A 12,372-nucleotide genomic window follows, 5' to 3' on the forward strand; every position below is an offset into this window, starting at 1 on the left:
GGGCAGGCGTCCAGGGCCGGCTGGAGTCCTCAAAGGGCAGGGTCATTGCTGCGGCTGGCGGGGCCTGCGGTTGAGGCTGATGGAAAGGGCTGGGGGTGCTGAGAGGGCGGGCGGGAGAATGGAAAATGCTTCTCTAGAGCATGCGAAGTTCCACATTTGTGTCCCAGTTCCCTGTGTGACCTTGGGCATGTCACCCGACCTCTCTGAGCCTTCACTTCCTCATCTGAAACATGGGAATAAGAACACCTCCTGGACTGCTGTGAGGATCCAGTGAGCTCGGCACAGAACCAGGAGCCACCACGAGGAAGCCCGTCTTTGGCAAACACTGACTGAGTGCCTACTGTGTGCCAGGTGCTGAGGAGGACCTGGGGGTCGACGGTGAGGGGTGACGGTTCCTGGCTTTCTGGGGAGAGATGGACAAGTTAACGAGGCTCTTGATATGTGGTGGGCGGGATCAGGGTGAGCTTCCTGGAGGAATGATGGATGCATGGAGACCCCAGAAAGAGAAGACACTCCCATGATGTGGAGAGGGAACAGCACCGAGTGAAGACCTGGTGTGGGGAGGGCCTGAATCAGGAGCCCATTGTTCTCCTGGGGGCAGGAGTGCCCCTACCAGGGCTGGAATTGGTCTCAACAACGTGTGTGGGAGCCACTGGCGTTGGTGGGTCAGTGGGCAGGAAGGCTAGACATCCCGCAATGTGCCGGCCAGTCCCCCAGGACAAAACACCAGCCCACCTCCCATGTGACAGTCTGACGTCTTGCCGGGCGATCACGTAGGCGGAAACCCTGTTAGAGATTATCTGCATTTAGAATCTCACTTCATTTTACATATAAATGCAAATTTTCATTTCCTGGCCAGTTTTAATAGTCACTGCATTCCTGGGAGTGCAACCACCGTGTCAGTTGAGGGAAGGTTGCTCTTTGTTTCGTTTGGACGGTAACCAAGAGCCGGTCACCATTTCGGAAAATGACGTCACCGACGGCCTCACCCACAGGCACACCTGTGACCATCTGCACTTGTGGCCGGTGCCTGCCTGGGGCTCCTGGAATCCCAGCAAGAGTCTGATTCCTTCTTGATTTCCCCGAGGGGGTCGAGGGTTCCCACTTACGATTTCATGCAAGTTTCCTTCCTTTTAATCCTCCTCCTTTCTATTTTAATGAGGGCATCATATCAATGTTTTGGAAATCACATGTACTCATGAATTATATATTTATGACTTCAACTTCAGAATAGAAAGTCATATTATAAAATATCAGTTTTATTAAAAACAAAAAAACAAAAAAACCCGGGTCTGAATGCTTGTGAGCCCCTGAGTCAGGAGGTGGGAAAAGGGTTCATGATGATGAGCCAGGAATGGAGGGACCAGCCAGCCCAGGGCCCACAAGAAGCGTGTGTTCCTCAGGGATGAACCAGGAGAGGGGACCTGGATGCCCACCCCCCAAGCAGCGCCCTCAGGGGGAGCCTAAGCCCCTGGCCTGCTGCTGACCCCCATGCGCGGGTCCTGGGAGCAGCGCGCGGCTGCCCCGCTGGGTCAGGAACGGGGAGGTTCTTTATGGGAAGACAACTCTGAAGCTGAATGCCCCTAAGATGCAGCCAGTCTTGAAGGCGTGTGAGTGGCCGACGCCCCCCCTCCCCCCAGGAGGGCAGGGAAATGTCAGACGAAAGACTTCCCGGTGGACTGGCAGGTCACCCGGACAGAGTGCATGTTCTAAAGCCCTAGCATTCACCACGAGAGGGACGGCCTCTATGTGAGTAAGAACGTAGTTTCCTGTTTGATAAATGTGAAAATATTTTAAAACTATCAGGAGGAGTGTGACATTCCCAACCTGCTTGGACCCCCCTGGTTGGGCCCTGGCTGTGGCTTGGCGGCTTAGAGGATGAGACAGCCAGGCATTGGCCCACTGACCAAAGGCCCCATAAATCACGTCACGAAGCTGGAACTTTATCCCACATTTAATGGGAAGCAGTTAGTCAATGCTGAGCAGGGAGCAATGCAACCAGATTTTAGAAAGTCGGTCTGGCTTCAGGGTGGGCATGGGCGGGAGGGGCCAAGATCAGAGGCCGGGAGGCCAGTCGGAGCCAGTTGGGAGCCCGCGGGTGTCCTGCAGGGGTAGGCACGGCGGCCCAGATCATCTAAGAGGCAGGAGATGACAGTAGGGCCTTGTCGAAGGAAGATGCAGGTGGCCCGACTTGTCTGGAGGTTCAGGGGGCCAGAGGTGGCCTGGATCGTCCAGGGGAGAGATGACAGTTGCCTAGATGGACAAACGGGCATCGAGGAAAATGGTCCTGTGCAGGGCACCGCTCCGTGAAATGCTCTCAGAACCCCGACTGGCCCGGGAGCAGAGAAACCCTGGGCCCAGTGGGTGCGGGGCGCCCTCTGCTGGCCACTTTCATCGCCCGCAGTCTGATGCGGGACCTGCCTCAGATATTGGATGTTTGTGGCAGCGAGCGAGGGGCGGTGTGGGGAGAGGGTCTCCTTTCTGCGCACGTGGGCGGGGGAGGCAGTCGCAAGGAGCTGGCCGGTCCCCGGTGGATGAGAAAGAAGCCACAGAGCACAGGCGTCTACGTTTTTCATTTCAATGTTGTGTCCCCATCACTAGGGGTCTGCCCTCCCCCCATGCCCCTCCCGGCGCCATCTCTCCCACAGGCCGCCTTATTGGCCTCTATCTCTACCTGGCATTCACAGTAACCCCGATAAGCACAATAGTGTTAAAATTACTTTAATGGATATAACTGCCACTTCCATTTATTTATTAGATAGTATTTAAATGGATGTACCTACTACACATCATGAATATTTTACTGGATATTGGGTATTATTTACTAGATACTGAATTCACAGTAGCCCACAATAATCACAGTATTAAATATTCAGTGACTAGAACGACTCCTACTTACTTACTGGGCACAGGATAGGACGTTACCTCGTTCAATCCTCTCTTCTAATATCAAGCCTATTTTTCTGATGAGAAAACTGAGGTTCCCCAAGGTGAACTCCCATGTCTGAGGCCACACTGTTCCGCAGGTGCAGACCCTGGTGAACCCTGGGCCGGACTTGGAGGCCAGTGCTCTCTCTCCTTTGCTTTCCTGGTCCCTCAGCTGAGCCAGAGTACAGGCCCCCCTAACACATGGGGCCCCTCGCAGACCCTGGAGCAGAGGGAAAGTTCTAACCGGGCTGGCGTGCGCGGACATCGAGCAGGGGGAGCCGCTTACCTTCCGCCATCTCGGGAGCCGCTGGGCAGGAGCTCCTCACTTGAGTAGCAAGGAAGGTGGAGTTGATGCCCAAGGCATAGGGCCTGACACGTGCGCACCCCGAGTTCCTGCTCGGCCTTCAGGGCTGCGGGGTGGACCCTCGGGGATCCCTAGACGCCCTGGAGCCCACCACTCCCGCTGGAGGGAAACAGGACTTTGTGGAAGTGAAGAGGCTCTGGGCAAATCCGTCTGTGTGACCAGGACTGTTGATTAAAGGAAGGCCGTTGGTTGGTTGGGGAAGAACAGCCTTTTCCAATAACATCCTTTCAAAACAAATCCATCTCGGCTCTGCGGGGCCAGTCCCGGCCTACAGGAGCTTCAGGAAGACCCAGCGCATCTGAAAGAGTCCCTGCAGGTTGTCTCTCCGGAGATGCACCTGAGAAAGTCCCTGGCGGTCAGGGAGGAAGGGCAGGCGCAGGATTAGTCCTCACTGAACACCCGCTGCCCCGTTGGCCTGGCCCTGGGCTGGGTGTGCTCCATGTGCCCTCGCCAGCTCTCTAGGAGGTGGGCATTCATTACTCACCCCTGGGAGACTGAGGCACGGAAATGTCCAACAGCGGCTGGGGAGTGACAGGCCTGGGGTTTGAACCCAGACTCTTCACGCCCCCAAAACCCTAACATTTCCCCCACAAGTGACCTTTGTATTTGGCCTGTGGCCCACTTTGATTTCCAGGTCTTTTTCTCCTCCCTTTGTGCACGAGGCCAGTCCTGCCCCATCTGGCAGCACTGTGTGGTGGGTAAGTGCACAGGTTCTGGCGTGAATCCTGGGCCTGCCACTCGCTAGCGCTGGGGAAACGACTTTACCACTCTGTGCCTCAGTTTCCTCATCTGTAAAATAGGGACAGTGATAATAGCACCTACCTCCCGAGGACCATGGGAAGACACACGAATTGATATTTATGTAGATGAAATCTTAGAGCCTGGTACAAGATAAGTGCTCAACAAATCCGGGCTTTTATCCACAGGGGTAGTTAGCCCTGGGAGCTTCAGAAAAACACCAACTCGTGCGTCTCACCTTGAATTGGCCTCAGGTGGAGGTCCGGTGGTTGTCAGAGCTCCCAGGTGAATTCGACACTCAAGCGAAGGTGAGAGGCACCGGGCAGAGTTTCCACGCAGGCAGGTGTCCTGGGCCCCGGGACCGTGGGCAGCACCCAGCCGGTGTCGGGAGGTGCCGGGGTGCTGCTCAGGGCCCTTTGGGTCCATGTCACTCTATTCAGCATCGAGATCTCATCTCCCATCGGTGAGGAGGGAGGTCGCCTGCTCACACCAAGGTCATCGGCCCTGAAATAAAGACAAGCCTTGTCCCATCCTGAAAGTCCCTAATGCAAACATGAAGTCATCCCGGCCCTGCCTCTGCCAAGGGCTGTGGCAGCTCCGCCCAGACTGACGGGGCCGAGTCCCCGGGAATTCCCGAGAAGGGGCCCGCCCGTTTCATGTGCCGGCCCCTGGCGTCCCCGGGACGTGCAGGAGAAAGTCAGGCCCTGGGAGGGTGTGGGGGCTCGTGGCTCTGGTCCAGGCCCACCCCTTCCCAGTCACTCACATTCTCCTCCCACAAAAGGGGACACGTTTTACAAATGATTTCAGCTTTCTGGGCCTTTATTTTCTCATCGGAAAATACCTCCCAGGTTGTCGTGAGGATTCAAATGATGGCAGACAGAGTGGGGCTGCCGGAAGTGGTGGCTCCACCACGACAGCCCTGCTGCTGTGGTGACGGGTCCCAGGAGGTGGCCAGGAGCATCCTCTCAGAGGGGGGAGGGGGCACTGCCATGCCCTAGCCCCTGGCGAGGAGCAGCTGGCAGTGCTGGGGGGAGGGGGAAGGAAGGAGGGGGCTGCAAGGGCTTGAGGCCTGGGCCTAGCGAGAGGAAGAGTTAGAAGCTGACAGACAGCAGACAGAGAAAGTGCATCGGCACCAGCCAGACCCGTCCTCCGCTCTCTGAAAGACAGCATTTTCCTCACACACATACAGGGACCACATCCCCAAGGCCAGGCCCGGAGTGAGATGCGCCACAGGCAGGGCATGCATCGAGGGCCAGCCTCCCGCAGCCCTTCCAGTACCAGCCTCTGTTCCCGTGTAAAGGCAGCTGGGGCTCAGAGGGGTGAAGGGCTCCAGAATCCACACCAACTTGCCCACGTGTGAAGCCAGACCTCTTCTACTCTGTTTGCAATGGGATGTGGTGTGGAGGTCTAAGGCACCTCCCTAAATTTAAAATAACACAATGGCCCTAGTCAGTTTGGCTCAGTGAACAGAGTGTCAGCCTACAGATCGAAGGTCCTGGCATCGATTCTGGTCAAGGGCATGTACCTTGGTTGCAGGCAACTCCCCAGCCCAGGTCCTGGTCGAGGTTCCTGCAGGAGGCAACCAATTGATGTGTTTCTCTCACATTGATGTTTCTCTCTATCTTTCCCTCTCTCTTACACTCTCCCTGAAAATCAGTGGAAAAATATCCTCGGGCAGGGATAATCAATCAATCAATCAATCAATTAATTAAAAAAACACGATGGAAGAGGAGCCATAAGTCTAGGAAGCTGGTTCTCTTCAACACTCATTTACAACATTCTTTTATTATTATTATTTTTTTTAATTAAATCTTTATTGTTCAGATTATTACATTTGTTCCTCTTTTTTCCCCCCATAACTCCCCTCCTCCCAGTTCCCGCCCCAACCTCTGCCCTCATTCCCCACCCACTGTCCTCATCCATAGGTGCACGATTTTTGTCCAGTCTCTTCCCGCATCTCCCACACCCCTTTCCCCCCCAAGAATAGTCAGTCCATTCCCTTTCTATGTCCCTGATTCTATTATGATCACCAGATTATTTGTTCACTTGATTCTTAGATTCACTTGTTGATAGATGCATGTTTGTTGTTCATAATTTGTATCTTTACCTTTTTCTTCTTCTTCCTCTTCTTAAAGGATACCTTTCAGCATTTCATATAATACTGGTTTGGTGGTGATGAACTCCTTTAGCTTTTCCTTATCTGTGAAGCTCTTTATCTGACCTTCAATTCTGAATGATAGCTTTGCTGGATAAAGTAATCCTAGTTGTAGGTTCTTGCTAGTCATCACTTTGAATATTTCTTGCCACTCCCTTCTGGCCTGCAAAGTTTCTATTGAGAAATCAGCTGACAGTCGTATGGGTATTCCCTTGTAGATAACTGAGTTTCTTTCTCTTGCTGCTTTTAGGATTTTCTCTTTGTCTTTTGCTCTTGGCATTTTAATTATGATGTGTCTTGGTGTGGTCCTCTTTGGATTCCTTTTGTTTGGGGTTCTCTGCGCTTCCTGGACCTGTAAGTCTATTTCTTTCACCAGGTGGGGGAAGTTTTCTGTCATTATTTCTTCAAATAGGTTTTCAATATCTTGGTCTCTCTCATCTTCTGGCACCCCTATAATTCTGATGTTGGTACGCTTGAAGCTGTCCCAGAGGCTCCTTACACTATCTTCGTATTTTTGGATTCTTTTTTCATTTTGCTTTTCCAGTTGGGTGTTTTTTGCTTCTTCGCATTTTGAATCTTTGACTTGATTCTTGCGCTCCTCTGGTCCGCTGTTGGGAGTCTGTATAATATTCGTTATTTCAGTCCGTGTATGCTTAATTTCTAGTTGGTTCTTTATCACAATATCGAGGGTCTCATTAGATTTCTTGAGGATCTCACTACATTTATCGGCGGTCTCACCAGTCTTTTTGAGGGCCTTACTAAGCTTATCGGCAGCTTCTAGACAGTTCTTGAGAGACCTTAAAAGTGTGGTTTTGAGCTCTATATCTTCCATTTCTGACATTTGCGTCCTGTTTCTTTGTCTCTGCATTTTTTTATCTTTTCTTGGTGCACCCCCTAGTGGTCTTTGTGCGAAGTCTTGTTGTAGTTAAGCCTTAATTGTTGTCGGCAATAGTGGGGGTGATTTGACCTCCAGGCTAACTGGCTATGAGAGTCAGCTGTGTCTGCAGTGGGAGAGCTTCTGTGCTGGATCTCTAGGGCGGTGCTAATCTAGCGTTTGCCTGAGGCTATCCGGCAAATGGCTCTGTGCAGGGCTTGGGCGGGGTGGGTCCCCGGGGATCTACAGGGCGGGCCGGATCGAGCAGTTATGGCTGCTCTCAGTTCCGTCCCTAGGGGCTCTGCCTCACAGAGTCCCAGCAACCTCTGCAAACCTTGGAGAGAAAGCTGCCTTCGAGTTCCTACCGAAGCCAGACAGTCCCGCTTCTCCCGTTTGAGTCTGGGTCCCTAGAGACTCGCCCGGATCTGGAGCTCAGAGTCTGAAACTCCCTCCCGGTTGAAAACAACAACTGCGCCCTCCGCCGCCAGCCCGCTCTGCGCGCACTCCGAACCTGAGTATTTCACTTCAGCACTGCGCCTCCTCTGAGTCTGGGTATGATATTCTCTTTCCTCCTAGTTGTAGAATTTCCACTCAGCCAGCCTTCCTGTGGTTCTGGATGATGTCCGTTCCGTCTTTTAGGTGTACCCTTGAATTGGTTGTTCGAGGCAGCAATCTCCGGCGTTAACCTATGCTGCCATCTTGGTTTCTCCCATTTACAACATTCTTTCAAAAGATATTTACTGAGTACCCACTGGGCACTGGGAACCCAACAGGGAACAAGACAGACAAGGTATGTGGGTTAATGGAGCCAGCATTCCAGGGAGTGTGTGTGGAGTGGGATGAGCAGGGGAGCGAGACAAAAAGTAAACAAATAAATAAAGATGATGAAAGATTATAAGAGCTATGTATCAGTTATCTATTGCTGCATAACAAACACCCCACACATACAGCTTAAAAGAACCAGCATTTATTTCCTCACAATTCTGCAATTTGAGCTGGGCTCATCTGGGCAGTTCTTTTGCTGGTCTTATCTGGGGTCATATGTAGCCTCAATTGTCACCAGGTGGCTCAACTGGGCTAGAGGGTTTCAGAGGCCAAATGGCAAAGGCCATTCGGGGCCCAGCTTTGGTACCAGCACAACGTCACTTCCGCCACATTCTATTGGGGTGCTGAGTCACAAGACCAGCCCAGACTCAGGAGATGGGAAAATGAACTCCCCTATGGCCATGCTTTTCAAGCCACCCGGGGTCGGAGAGACATCAACAAAGTGATCAATCGGACAGAAGTCAGAAGTCAGGCCCACAGACATATATGCTGGCCTGAACAGTGTCATACTTTTTCCAAAAAATTAAACTAACGTTAAATACAGAAACCAGAGCAGTTCACGTAAAACTCCAGCTTTGGGGGGAAAATCAGAAGGTCTGGCCACACGAGGCCCACGTTTCCACAGCGCAGCAGAGGATGGGCTGAGCGGTGCTGCCTCCGCCTGCTGATTCCTCACCCCGAGGCTGAGTGTCCGCTGTCGTTTCGGACCGACTCTTCAGCTATTCTGACAGTAGCCCTCAGAGAAGTGAGCCCTCTCTCCTACCTGGGCCTCCTTGGAGAGCGAAAACGTGAAAGATGAGCTGAGAAGAGCCCATGTTCGGTTATTTACATTGTATGTTACTTGTATTTGTAGAGAATCAGCAGTTGATGCTCTAAGCCAGCAGTTCTCAACCTATGGGTCGCGACCCCTTGGGGGTCGAGCGACACTTTCACAGGGGTCGCCTGAGACCATCGGAAAACACATATATAATTACATATTGTTTTTGTGATTAATCGCTATGCTTTAATTATGTTCAATTTGTAACAATGAAATTGGGGGTCACCACAACTTGAGGAACTGTATTAAAGGGTTGTGGCATCAGGAAGGTTGAGAACCACTGCTCTAAGCTCTTCATCCCTTTGGAACCTCAGCCCTTTTCAGCATTTCCAGCCCTTCAAATACAGAGTTGGGGAGAAGAGCAGAGAAGTCCCCTGGAACCAGGTGCCATTGATGCTTCACCCTGAAGGATGAGAAGCTGCAGCCAGGATGAGTGTTAGGCGAAGAGACATAGCACGTGCCAATGTCCTGTGGTCACAGAAGGCCCTGAGGCTGGAGGAGGAAGTGTCCAGTGGCACAGAAATGAAGCTGGAGTGGTGGGTAAAACATTTTGCAGAGGTTCAGAGGCCACAGTGCAAGGGCTGGGTTTCATTCTTAAGACAGCGGGACAGCAGCAAAGGGTTCTTAAGCTGCGGCGTGATGTGGTGGGGGTTCCACAAACTGAGAAAGCAGACTGTGAAGCGAGGGGCTAGGTTTGGGGGGAGGGGTTTTTTAGAAAAGTTGAGAGGAATCAGCAGAGACTGCTGGTAAAGACAGGAGGTTCCTTGCCCTGGAAGGAAGGGAGCTGGGTACAGAGGCCTCCAGGAAGTCAGGTAGGCCTGGGGACTTCTGCTGTTGCCTCTGTAGGTAGAAGGTTTGAGTGGCTCAGATCTAGGGCAAAGCAGCACCAGTGAGTCCTGGCTTACAAAAGCCGTGGCAATGCCCCGCCAACCCTGGGAGCCAGATGTCTGAGATGTGGATGGTTCTGCACGACGGCTGCACGTTAGAATCACTGGGTCCTGTTCCTGGCCCTTCTAGACTGGTCAGATCCGAACTTCTACAGGGTGAGGTTGTGTCCTGCGGCTGCTGTAACAAATGACCATAAACTGGGCGGCTTAAAACAACACACAGTCCCTTACAGTCTGGAGGTCAGCAGTCCCACGTGGGTTACACGGGGCTGCACCGAGGCGTTGGTGGGCTGTCTTCCTCCTGCAGGCTCAGGGAGAATAGTTTCCTTGCCTTTTCCACTTCCAGAGGCTGCCCACATTCCTTGGCCTGTGGCCCTGCATCCCTCCAGCCTCTGCTCCTGTTGTCACATCTTGCTGGGGTCCAGCCCCAGCGGGTCCAGGGGTCCCCAAAGGTGTGGACGGAGTCGGCGAAGAAGGAAGGACACGGAGACAGCGTTCAGTTGATCAGCAGCCTAGCCAGGATCTCCAGCCAGGATCTCCAGCCAAGTTCTGGTCTGGATCTCCAGCTAGGTTCTGTGTCCATGTTCTCTTGCTAGGTTCTCCAGGTTCTCCAGCCAGGTTCTGTCCAGGTTCTCCAGCCAGGTTCAGTCACCAGGTTCTAGTCAGGTTCTTTTGTCAATTTCTGTAGTCAGGTTCAGTCCAGGATCTTTTGCCATGTTCTCTCCAGCAAAGTTCTTCTGTCTGTAGGTTCTGTGTGGGTTCTGTCTTCTAAGTTCTGTGTGTAGGTTCTGTGTTCTTACATCTGTTTTATACCAGTTGATTCCAATCCTATCAATCTCTATTCCAAAGGTTAGGGCATTTCTTATCTCCATTCCAGGGAGTAAAGATTATGTAGCTTAAGCATGATTGTTCGTAGTTAAAGTGATTAATTACCCGCCTGGCACTTAGTTAAGAGGTTTTATTCCCTCCCTAACTTCAGGGGAAAATCCCTACCTGGGGAAACAACCTTTCTCAGAGACCTTGGTTAAAACACATAGTGCCAAGAAGGTGAGCAAACATATTAAGAACAGTATGCCATATATGCCAGGTCCCTTGAAACAGCAAGGATGGACCGGCTCCCGGCAACATCTTCTCTTTGACCTTCCTGACTCCCTACTGCAAGGACCTTGTGATGACATTGGGCCCACCGGGGTCACTCAGAATCGTTTCCCCATCTCAAGATCCTTAACTTAATCACACCTGCAGAGTACCCTTTGCCACGTCAGGTGACAGAGTCACTGATTCTGGGATTAGGACATGGATATATTTGGGGGCAGAGGGGGTCATCACTCTGTCTACTTAGGTGTTAGGGCATCTCAAGTTTTTTCCTGCAGAATGAGAATAAGGGAGTTCCCTGAGCAGAGCTGGCTCCTCTGGCCATGTCTCCAGGGCTGGGTGCTCTGGGAACCCGCAAAACAAACTGATTTACTGCCCCTCCCACCGTATGGGCCTAATGACACAGAGATGGCATAAAGGTGAAAGGTCAGTTGTAGGAAGAATGCAGACCCGGGTATCACACAGACCCGGGTCCACTCCCCAGCTCTGCCTCAGACCAGCCACGTGACTTGGAGCAAGTGACTTAATGGCTTGTGTTTTCCTCATCTGTTAGGTGAGGATCATAATGGCCTCACAGGCATGCTGAGGATGACAATTAGCAGCAGAGGACCCACCTTGGAGCCTGGGATGTTAAGTGTTAGGATGGGAGGAAAGACAGCTGACACCGTTCCTCCTCCCCCCAGCCCTCCAGCTGCCTTGGGGAATCAGCAGCTACAGTGGCTGGAGGAGCTGGCCGGCCTGGAATTGTTTGTCAGTTTCCCCTTTCCTGGCCGTAGCTGATAAGTATATCCTGCTGGATAAAAATACATCCACCCTTACGGTAAGATCCCCAGGCTGGGAATTCTCTCAGCACCCCCTCCAGCTGGGGAGCCTTGCCCTGCAAACAGTTTAGGAGTGGCTGTGGTTCCTGGGCAGCACCGAGGGGCCGGCCAGGCCTTCGCTGTTCTGCCATGCCCCCTGCCGTGCCCGGGACCGAGAGGAGGCTGTGACTGCCCCTGGGGAAGCAGCAGCCGGGGCGAGGCAGTGGGGAGAGTGTGCAAAACACGGCTCCCATCAGCCCCGTGTACAAGCAGCAGCCCTGGTGGGGCTGAGACAAAAGCCTAGGGACCAACACAGGCCTTAACGTGTGCCGGCCTTGGTTCTCAGTACCACATGGCAGCTCCTTTCTCACCACGACCCTGTGGCTGGAGGGCCTGTCATTGTCCCCAGGAGACTGGGGTACAGGGGTAAGGAACTAGCCAAAAAACGAGGTAGTGGCGGAGGCTGGATGTGAACTCAGCAGACTGGCATTGAACTGGTGGGCTGGGTCCTCTTGAATGTAATTTAGGAAAGTAGTTCGAAAGGCTCCTTTCAATTTCCTGATGGTGTGGAGATCCCCTCCAACACTGGCTGACACACATCGTGGCCACGCAGAGCAACCTGCCGGCACACACCAGACCCCTGGCCCCCTCCAGCCTGAATCTTGCCACCAGGGCCGTCTACCGTGCACACCACCTGGGATACAAAGGTCGATTCCCCATTTCCTCCATCTTCCCAACCACGTGGCATCCAGTGCTGATCTTTTTTTCTAATCTTCACCCGAGGACATGTTCATTGATTTGGGGTGAGGGGCGGGAGAGAGGGAGGGACATTGATGTGAGAAACATGGATTAGTTGCCCCCTGCACTCGCCCCAACCGGCGCTGGAGAC

The 12,372-nt window shown here is 52.7% G+C and overlaps 1 long non-coding RNA gene across 1 annotated transcript; it reads right to left on the bottom strand.

Annotated features, from left to right (window-relative positions):
- Positions 1 to 998: 998 nt before the first annotated feature.
- LOC118673976 lies at positions 999 to 5,555 on the bottom strand. Its single transcript, XR_004973546.1, has 3 exons — positions 4,269 to 5,555; positions 3,215 to 3,456; positions 999 to 2,253 (listed from the first exon to the last, which is right to left on the bottom strand). It is a non-coding gene; the product is annotated as an uncharacterized LOC118673976 (long non-coding RNA).
- Positions 5,556 to 12,372: the final 6,817 nt, after the last annotated feature.

This window comes from Myotis myotis, unplaced genomic scaffold, assembly GCF_014108235.1.
Source record: "Myotis myotis isolate mMyoMyo1 unplaced genomic scaffold, mMyoMyo1.p scaffold_m19_p_19, whole genome shotgun sequence".
NCBI classification, from domain to species: domain Eukaryota; kingdom Metazoa; phylum Chordata; class Mammalia; order Chiroptera; family Vespertilionidae; genus Myotis; species Myotis myotis.